The sequence below is a fragment of the Pinus tabuliformis genome, chromosome X, assembly GCF_031772625.1.
Source record: "Pinus tabuliformis cultivar Carrire ecotype Pingquan chromosome X, CPIR1, whole genome shotgun sequence".
NCBI classification, from domain to species: domain Eukaryota; kingdom Viridiplantae; phylum Streptophyta; class Pinopsida; order Pinales; family Pinaceae; genus Pinus; species Pinus tabuliformis.
The window spans coordinates 1,176,450,641-1,176,462,014 of NC_142308.1; the positions used below are offsets into that span (position 1 = coordinate 1,176,450,641).

The 11,374-nt window shown below is 35.3% G+C and overlaps 1 pseudogene across 1 annotated transcript; it reads right to left on the minus strand.

Moving 5' to 3' along the window:
* Window positions 1–10,005: 10,005 nt before the first annotated feature.
* On the minus strand, window positions 10,006–11,092 carry LOC149144136 (uncharacterized; annotated as a pseudogene). The gene is made up of 2 exons (XR_016264700.1): window positions 10,794–11,092; window positions 10,006–10,685 (listed from the first exon to the last, which is right to left on the minus strand). The product of XR_016264700.1 is annotated as an uncharacterized LOC149144136 (transcript).
* Window positions 11,093–11,374: the final 282 nt, after the last annotated feature.

Here is an 11,374-nt window from a genome sequence, read left to right on the forward strand (position 1 = left end):
TGAAAAAATATTTAAATAATGATATTATTTCATTAATTTATTAAAAACATTAATAGGTAATGGCTATATTAAACAACTAGTTTTTGAAAAATAATATTTAAATTAAATTAATTTATTAAAACCAAAGATTACTAGTTCATGAAAAAATAATATTTAAATAAATTTATTAAAATCAATTATTATTAGTTTTTGAAAAATATTAGTTAAATTGTGATATTAGTTTATTAATTTATTAAAAAAATATTAATAAGTCACTGCTATATTAAATAGCTAGTTTTTAAAATAAATAAATAAATTAAAGTCAAACTTTAAAGGAGGGGAGTAAAAAATTATAAAAACGAGTAAAGACAAGATCATTTGATAAATAAAATAACTAATGGAAATAAAATAAAAATAATTAATGGAAAAATAAATAAAATAAAACAAAAATATACACAAGTTAATATATATATATATATATAAAATAAAAATAAATAAATAAATAGATAGAAATAAATAAATAGAAACACAAACATATATATATATATATCCAAAGAAAAATAATCAATAAATAAAAGGGGTAAACAATAAAATATGAGGCTCAGATCCTTTAAACAAATAACAAAAAATACGAAAAAGAGTTAAGAACGAATAGGGTGATAAAATATATAAAAACAAGGATCAAGAAAATAAACTCTAATGAAGAATAAATCAACAACAAATACTATAAAAAGGTTGCCAATACCTACGTAGGTTGGGCATTTTCTCAATTTCTAGGGCCTCCCTCAATTTTCGATGATGAAAATGACCAACCTTAGCAATGACTTGGGCCTTCTCAATGCAGATGTGATGCTTAGATTTATCTACATGCTTCGCCAAAGTAGAGGAGCGGGCCTTGCCATGCTTGATGTTAGTTGCGTACTCACGAATCCTTTGATTAATCGAGCGACTAGTCTCACCAATGTAGGGAGTCCCACAAGAGCATGGGATAACATAAACACCCTTCATATTCTTGGGGTCCATTGGGTATTTTACATATCTAAGAGAGCTCTGTATGGTATTTAAAGGCCAAAAGGTTGAAGCCACCTTATGCTTCCTTAGGATCCTTGTAATCTTGTCAGTGGTCCCTTGGATAAAAGGAAGATGAACACCAAAAAATCGATCCTTAATATCTTTTTTAGTACTAGGACCTTTTTTAGCTCTAAGGAAAGCCTTAGTACATTGGTGTCTACTATACCCATTATTAAAAAAAACACTTTAGGAGATGTTCTTTCTCTTCCTTGAGATGGTTCTCATCAGAAACTCTTAAAGCTCTAGTTGCTAAGGTGTTGAGAACACCAAGCTTTGAGCTGGGAAATGATGAAAATTAACATGAAGATATTGTTCCGTATGAGTTTTCTTACAATATACCTGACGACAAAAAGAGCCATTATCATTCCTTGAGAGGAGGACATCAAGGAATGGGAAGACTACCATTACATTCAAATTCCATGGTGAACTTTATAGAACTAGATTGATTGTTTAATATTTTTAATAAATTAATGAAATAATATCATTATTTAAATATTTTTTCAAAAACTAGTTGTTTAATATAGCCGTTACATATCAATATTTTAATAAATTAATAAACTAATATCATTATTTAAATATTATTTTTCAAAAACTAACCATTTAATATAGTCGTTACCTATTAATATTTTTAATAAATTAATGAAATAATATCATTATTTAAATATTTTTCAAACACTACCATTTAATACCGCCATTACTTAATAATATTTGTTTTTAATATATTAATAAATCAGGGACCAGGTTCACAGTGGGGTACAGGGACCTTGTGAGCGACGAGAATTAAAGAAAACAGCTGAGCGAGAATGTAGGTAACCGTCACACAAAGCCCAGCACTCCAGAGTAGAGTAAAGACCGGTTTAATCTGTATGAGGAAGTGGATGCTTCTGGGAAAAATAGATGGTCGGTCGGTGGCTGATACCCGTCATTATTGCCTGCCTTTTTCAAGAAGTGATGTCTTAATTCTCTTTGCATGGAGGAATGGATGACTATAATAACCGGGTGAAGCATTGATTGAGAAAACCGAGCGGCGTCATCTATTCATGGAAGGCGGTTCTCTTCCGCAGCTTATGCATTCTTAAGCTCCAGTAGTAATGGCGCATTCTGTTTTCGGAGAAAGATGTGGTATGGTACCTTCTGTCAGTTTGGTAGCTACCCAGTTATGCGGTCCCTGTTTTGCGGTGCACAGCTGTTCTGATGCACGATCAACTGTTCTGCGGTTTCCGTGCTTCCATGACCGGGAGCCTTCTTGGATCAAACTACCGGCAGCCTTCTTGGATCAATCTCACAGAGTATAGCACTGTTCAAACTGACAGAGGAGCCTGGTTTGACAATCTCACGAGCGGGTAACGGAGCTGGAAATCGAGTCGGAGCTGTTGTTTAGAAAACATCTGCACAACATCATTTCTTCCAGGTCAGGTCATCGTCTCTCTCAGTCCTCTTTAATTTTGAAGCTCTCTCAGTCCTGTTTAATTTTCACTTACCATTTTATGAACAGTGCATGATGTCTTCAAATCCTCCAGAGTTTCTGAGAAAAACCCATCAATTTTCTCCTCCGGTTGATCCTCCATTGACTCTCAGTCCTGTTTAATTTTCACTTACCATTTTATGAACAGTGCATGATGTCTTCAAATCCTCCAGAGTTTCTGAGAAAAACCCATCAATTTTCTCCTCCGGTTGATCCTCCGTTGACCGTGAGTAAAGGCCTGTAAGCCTATTACTTCCATTAAACACCAGGGAGAGGTTTTGTCGGGATCGTTTCCTACTAAGGTCTGCAGCCGCAATTCAAAGTTCTTATCCCATCGCGTTTCGTATTACAAAGGATAGGGTTATATCAGGCTGAGATCCTCGTTCACGATCTCAGTGCGCAAAGCAAACCATCGATCGAGCCACGCCTTGAGCTAGACTAATCATCATCCAGAGCCTCTGGACTAATCAATTATTATTTCATCCTGTTTCCATATAATCTTGTTATGCATGAGATTAATGGTTTGACTGTGGGAGTCACTTCTGGAGGTGGACAGAGCCTGATGAATCAAATCTTTTCTTAAGATTTTGCCCGTGGGGGACTTGGGAATTGAATTGACAAATGCTACTCGACGTATCTTCTTGTATGGTGAAACCTGCACTCAACCATAGCAGATATTTTCTCTTGGAAATTAACATCTTCAACAAAAGAAAACAAAGTTTAGGTTGAGACAGAGTAAGGAAACATATAGAAACTCAAGTGCTCCATTTACATGTTTTGCAACAAAATTTTTGACGTCCTCTTCGCAGAAATTGCTATTTGACTTCTTCACAACAAATGCCATCGATATTTGACCTGCTTCATGATCAGGATACCTACCACACACTACATAACTAAGTTTCACATAGATTTGCTTGCTATTACATTTAGTTTCATATGATTTTATACTCGTTTGGAATCGTTAATTCATTTTGAATATTCAAACAAAATCGTCAAACATATTCATTGTCACTTACAATGTTTCCTTTTTGGATGGCAACAGGTATGAATACATGCTACCTACGAAGGTTGTATGAGTGTTGCGAAGAAATTCAGCAACAAGAACTTACGCTACAAGATATGCAGACAAGGATCCTGCCACAACAATCAATGCCACTTTACCGTTTGCGCCCAACCATTAAGTTGTTAAAGAAAATAAGGAAAATACTTAAGATAACAATTCACATTCATGAAAGGGATGCACACAGGAAAATGTGCCATCAATTGCAGGAACAACTCGCACAATATGGCACCACAATAAACACTCACTGGTGTTGCCGATGCCATGGCCCATCATGCATATATGATTAGCTGCTCATTCTCAATCACATCTCTACATAATAGAATGATTTTATTGTACATATGTTTAGAAGCCAACAAATACTTTCATTGTATATATGTTTAGTTATATCTTTCCAAACACATCTCCATGTCTAGAGTGACTTGTCCCTGTCGACTTCAGGGTCTTTAGATTATTATGGATGTTGAGCATTTTAGCTCTGGACCAAACTCTGTTGTTTTGTTCTCGTTTTGTTAAGATCTATTTATGCAAATCATGGAATTACAGTGTTTAAATTTCTCTTCATAGTTTACAGTGATTATATTCTCCACAGAGTTTTGTATGACTGTGAATGTAATCAGTAAATAGGTTGGGCGTTTTCTTTTCCTTGTAGTATACATATATGCATTTTGGTATTTTATGGCTAAACACTTGGTTTGAAATAGTTCTGCAACCATATCTTGCATGTTCGGCATGTAAATAATTCCATTTCTGAAATCACAAAGGAATCTTGTCTGTGCAACGAATATGCATACAGTTTTTAGACTACAATGACATTTCTTCCTCTCTGTGGTGTCATGTTGGTGACTGGAAAAATTGAAGGCCTCTGACATACCATTACTGTTGTTGACCAAGTTAGGTTCACAGGTGAAAATAGTAATTGATTAAACAAGATGTCAGTCATGCAACTACCATGATGTTCTATTGAATGTGGAAGAAGGAGCATTTTCAAAAGGGAAATGATCCTCATGATAAAACCTGGACCACTATGTTTGACAAATTTTGAGCTTCGCTGTTTAGTCTTTCAGTGAACGCAATTGATTAAGAAGCTTGCTTGACTGAAAAGCGTGACATATATTGGACCCGGCCCTGAATAAGGGGTCCTGTGTCTCAAAATCGAGTTCCAAACTCTTTTTCCTTGTGTCTTCAAAAACAGTAGTGGCATCTGCCTGTTTTCCATGACGACAAAGGTTACTGATCAGAAAATTGTAAGTATCAATACGTGGCACCAACCTATTCTTTAAGATAGCATCCAATATCTCAATCTCTCTGCTGAAGTCAACTATTTATCAAGTGGGTGTCAAAAGATTCATGGCCACATCCTAGCATGGGATTAACAGAGGTTTTAATGGGATTAAAACCTCCATTAACTGTTGCAAAACTGAACTCTTATATATTTTGTTGCACCTATAATAAAATTCACAGCAATGACAAAGCCTAAACTGCATGCAATGGCTTCTGTAATTGAAGTTGCTACCTGTAATCAACGATCCCACATGCATTACTCTTCCTTTCCTCTATATGTTACTGAAATGGCATCCTTGGCCTTGTTCATGTCCCAACAGATGTGGTTTATAGAGGTCTTATCTTCATCCATCATTCACAATATTTGACCAATGGCTTTGAAACATTATTATACCTTCACTAGCCTCCCTGCATTAAAAATCATTTAAATGATACAAAAAAGTGGAAGGGATGTTGTTGTCATATCATCTAACAGTTGTATGGAGAATGGTCATATGATACAAAAAAGTAGAAGGGATGTTGTTGTCATATCATCTAACAGTTGTATGGAGAATGGTCAATGCTGAAACTTTGTAAGGTGACTCTATTTTTCTTTAAATATGGATACAAAATAATGAAGGGATATTGTTGCTACATCGTCCACGAGAGGTGTGGAGAAGGTTGTTAATGCTGAAACTTTGTAGGGTGACTCTGTTATTTAGTCTAAATAGGAATACAAAATAAAGGATACTTTTTTGAAAGATGAATACTGTAGAAAATTGTCTGAAAAATCTACACTCTAACAACTGTTCCCACAAAAATCTTAATTCTGTTAGCTCATATATAATTCAGCAGTATGTCTGCAATCCAAATTAATAGACTTATCTCTTGCAATCCAGGATTAAAAGCACTCACAGATAAGGTAATTAACAATGTCGATGGCATGAATGTGGTACCATATAGTTGAGGGGTTTTGAAAAATCTTAGAAGGGAGAGCCAGGTCAGAAAGCGCTTCATTTCCAAAATCTCTCAACTCCGCTGACAATGACAAAGGTTAAAAGCTCTCATATAAATCTTAGCAAAATATAGAAGTTGCAACCAGTTCATAAATTTGACCTGCACTCTACTCATCAAATATACAGGTTACAATCAGTATATATATACAAGTTATAATGGGTATGTAAATTTAACTTCCAGTCCTATCTATCAAGCAATTTTTTATAATGATAATGTTTTCTTCTTAAAATTGCCATTTATATTACATTTAATTTTTTTTTTATAATGGTAATACTTTCTTATTAAAACTGTCATTTATATTACATTTTATATTTATTTTTTATCATGATTTGAATATTATCTTTGTTTTTGTTAATTTTTATTACAATTTAGTTCAACACTGCATACTTACGACCCCAATGGTCATTGGCCTATGCAGGTCTCGAACCTTCCACATCATCATGACCAAAAAATCTCTCATAAGACCAAACTACTTACAAACTTTTGCATCTGATCAAAGCTTTTAACCAGAAAATCAGGTTACTGATTTGATCAGCATTAACGTTTACATCTTAAAATTGTTCGAACTTAACAGTTAAATGTTGAATAAAGAAAAACTGCATACTTACAACCCCAATGATTATTGGCCTATGCACTGCAATGTCCATCTTCACAAAAGCACATACAACAAATCATAGCTGTAGGTTATGATATCTTTAATGAATTTACTAGGGTTCTTGCAATGTGTGGTAATGTGGAGATTCAACTAAATAAAAATGTAACAGTAGCACATCAAGAAGGATTGCTGACGAAAAATTCCCTTCAGAAAAAAGGTAATAAAGAATATTATCAAATATCATCTGCAGCTGGAATTTAGTCCCCAATGCATCGTATTATGTAGATGTCAGGAAAGAAAAGTGAGTGGATTGATGCTCCCGTGAACCATGCTAGAGACTAGCCAATTGCTCTTTGTTCCATGGAAAACAAGGTTCAGGTGCCAAAGAACCAGAGCAGGGGAAGCAATGGTTAAATGACAATCCTTATCTGATAAAGTTTGAAATAAAAAATTCCTTCAATTAAGTAGGACCTGGAACATGCAAAGGAAGCAATTTTTAGGCATGGAATACGTGGCCTAGTGAATGATCCATACAATGAGTTAGATCACCAACATCCTTCTAAACAAATGTAAATTAAGCATGAAAGAGAGATGCTTACAAAGGTGAGGTGCCTTGCCTAATACCATGATTACCATGTCTGGTTTGTTGCTCACCAAAAACAGTTACAAGACTAGCATGGTGATGCTCCCAGTCTCCATGATATTAATGGCAATTCACATTTTATCAATACGCGTACCAAAGGAATTATAGTTCATGGAACTCGGGATCCTGTGGCTGGCTCGTTTGACGTAGTGCAGAATAAGCCAACATAATTACCTTTCATATCAAAGGGCTTGAATTCAAATAGCCACATTTACTCTGACCAACATCAATTGAAGGCTCGCATTCGAGGTATTTATTTGGAAATTGAAAGCATTTTCAATTTTCCAAAAGAAGTTATCAAGCATATTCAGTTATTGAAAGATATTGTGATCTTGAGGCTATGGTATTACGTGGGAACGTGGAGATAACTGAGTCAGACTTTGAATTTTTCTTTCTACATGTTTCTTGCATGCTTTGAGCAGAAAGGCCATATAGGGAGCTTCCAAACACTTCAACATGAAAACTTAGTTACTTGTAGTCCTCAACTTTTGACTATTGTTGTGTCTCTTCAATGGCAAGATCCTGTAAATATATTGCTTGCACATCATAGGAAAACTACCTCAGTTTCAATTGATGGCACAATCAAGCCTTGGAACCCGACAACAAGCACAAGAAGTGTACTTTGCAACCCTGTTCTGACATATTCTGGGCATAGATATGAAAGGAGCCTTGTGGGGCTTTCTGTTGCTATTGGTTCAGAGTCAAATGAGGTATTTGTCTATCATAAATCTATTCCAATACCAGTGGCATCGTACAAGTTTAACCATGTAGACCCAGTTAATGGTAAAGAGGTTTATGTTGTCGATGGATAGTTGGCTTCCTCTGTATGCTGGAAAGGGCAGATCCAAACCTGGGTTGCATCATCAATGTTAACATTTGGAGGCCTCTATTACCCTTGATGTGCACAATGGATTGGATGTAAAGTGAAAGGAAGACTTCTTGCAACTCATGCGATTTCCAAGACATATGCATATTGTTGCATAAAGAATAGGCCCAACATTACAGAGTATCAGGACTTAGTACCATTTTTGTCAAATGACCCAACCTTCCTTGGACAATGATAGATTGGGGTTCTCCAAAATAATATGTTTCTACAACCCGGAGACTTAGTCTATATATATTTAACAAGTCAATTTGGCCATTCCAACAATTTTTGACTTAATGTCGAGTTGGAAAATATACCCAAGACAGGGCAAAAACTTAGAACCTTTAGACTTGCTTGAAACGTGGGATATTCGAATCCTGGTGGGTATCTTAAACACTCCCTGCTTTACCATCCAACCAGGTCTCCATTGACACAGACCATGTTTTGTTAATTGAACGTGCCAGAGTTTTGAAACTAATTGACAAGCGTGTCCTCAAGTTGTCTAAGCAGATTCGATAAAACTAATTGTTTTAAATTCGAAATTGTTAATGTTGGATGGGTATTAGCATATGCAGATCAAATTAAACTTACTATATTAATATCTTGATGCTTGATATTCTAGGACTGCGGTATTCTAACATATTATTTTAGTACTTAGAAGTGCATTTCAAGAAGATATAGCGAAGAGCAATTACTTACGTGTATTTTTTTCAGTACACGTCTGCCTTGCAATTTTGAGATGCAAGACTGCAAATTCACATTTTTGGAGTTGATTGGGTTTATCTTTTATGTTTTTGTTATGTTTTTTTTGGGATTTTGGAATCAACTGAGTGGGCTTTTTGTCCCTTATTTCGCTCTCTTTAAATAGACTTCTATGAACCCTTTCTCATCCAATTGCACAAGACTATTTTTTGGTTCATCTATAGACGAGGCGAAGTTTCCTTTTCAAAATGAGTTTCAAATTTTAATAATTTTAATTTTTATAATTAAATAAATTATTTTTATTAAATGAATTTTATTAAAAATAATAACAATAATGTTTAGGAAAAGCATCTTACAATTAGTTAATGTTTTAGTTGTAATGTCAACCACCAATGTAAGTGATTTGTTTTAATATTTGCAAATCACAAATTCCGCCGCTTTTCAATTACCATGTAAAACACTGTAATTTACTTTTTATTTAAATATCAATAGTTTGGTTTTGGTTTTGTTCTTTTAATATCAAATCTGCTGGTACACGATGGTCATCGTGGTTAGTGCCTTTGTCACTAGTGAGCTTTATATATGCTTGCCTATCTATAGAGGTTTCTTCCTTTTAATAATCTTATCGGCCTCTCTTTGTACCTTTTGAGACAATTGCTAGTATTATAATTTAAACAAATTACTTGAAATTATGTCTCTATATTGCTCTCTATTTAAGCATTTGCCATGGTTTGTCTCTTCATCTGGGCTTGATGATGAACCACACTTGTTGGTTTGAAACACCAAAAAAAATTTCTCACGTGATTTCTACTAAAAGATTTTTTTTAATTCATTATGGATCACAAAAACTTGAATATAGAAAAAAAGATAAATGTTACATGATAATAATAATAGTTAAATAAAGAATTAAATGACAATTCTACTGAAAGACTTTGTTTAATTCATTATGGATCACAAAAGCTTGAATACAAAAAAAATGATACTAATAATAATTAAATTAAATGACAATAGTTTCAGTATCCAGGATTTAATTCTCCTTACTATTATGTGTATTGTGTGATAAAATTTTGAAAAGCTTAAAAATTTAAATATCTTAATATTAAAGTGAATAATGATGTATCCATAAATATTCTGTATTTACATTAAAATAAAATATAAAATTAAATGTGCCTTGTGTGGGGAAGTGAAATTTACTTAAAATCATTCAAAAATTTATTGGAATGATCAATTAGATCTATCAATTATTGATTTTTAACAATATCTAAACCATTGATTTTTAACCATATCTAAACGCAAGTACCAATTATTGATTTTTAAAAATATTTAAACGCTAGGAATCACAGGATTCACTGATTTGATCTAACTGATTATTAATTTTAAACAACGACAAACTCCTAAACATAGAATAGTTAAACCAGACTTTTTAAGAGGGAAAAAAAGAAGGGGCCATTCTTCCGTCCAGGAATCGAAACCCGTCAGGGTTTGAGAAGCTTATCGAGGCCCACGTTGAGTATTATGTACAGTGTTCAGGAATCGAAACCCGTCAGAGTTTGAGAAGCTTATCGAGGCCCACGTTGAGTATTATGTACAGTGTTCAGGAATCGAAACCCGTCAGGGTTTGGGAAGCTTATCGAGGCCCACGTTGAGTATTATGTACAGTGTTCAGCACGCGCTATTCGGCATGGATCTGAAAATTAGCGTATTGTATGCTGCCCATGAGTCCTTATTTGTTTAGGAGGCGATGGCGGTAGCTTGTGGGATTTCGTGGGTAAACGGCCATTTTTCTTGCCCAATTTTGATCCATAAGGAGATTTGCAGGGTGTTTTCATGGATTCGGCTGAGCCTGCCAAGAGTATTGATGATCGGAAAGTCTGATTATTATATGATGATTTTCTCGTCGATTCCCAGCTGTGGGAACTCCTGAGCTTCTTCTTCTCCGGCTTGGCCAGCTCTTCCACGCATTTCACATCTCCCAGAGATGTAAATGACTGCGACTTGCCGGTGAAATAATTGGACAGACCCCTCCTGCAAATTATGCAAACATACACACAAAATTAATCCCTGCAACCCTCAGGGTTTGAAATGAAGACACAGCAATTTTATAAATGAATACACGGTTGCCATTAGACTTACTTGCGACAAGGGAGGCTATCACTGAGAGACTTCATATGGAAGAGAGGGCCGCCATTGCCATGGGGTATCGGTGGAGGCGAGGAACCCCATGAAGAATTGCCGCTGTCCGTCATGTCGTCCGAGGAAGCGGAAGAGGCCGTGGAATCGGGTGAAGAAATAGAAAAAGAAGAAGACGAAGATAAATCACATGTCGATATAAAGCGCTCTTCTGCCATGGCTGCTCGTAAGCAAAATAGGGCTCCGAAATCTTGAATTTCTGTTTCCTAAATTCTTTCTGCAACAACTGACATTCTACTCCCACCAGCGGTTGCCTTGCGCTTTTTGTAGCTGGCAGCTGATAAGGACATCTCTGTGTGTGCCATAGAAATTACGCCACGTGGAACCTTCACTCGAGAGATCTTTCCTTACGCCGACCATAACCCTTATCAAGAAGAGGAGAGAGGTTCTTCTGAGCGGTTTTAGCGTTCCCACCTGGCGGTTTTGACAGGTTTTTGTTGCAACGATTTGATGACGTGGAACCTTCACTCCAGAGATCTTTCCTAATTAGAAGAGGCGAAACTTTCTTTTAAACGGTTTTAGCG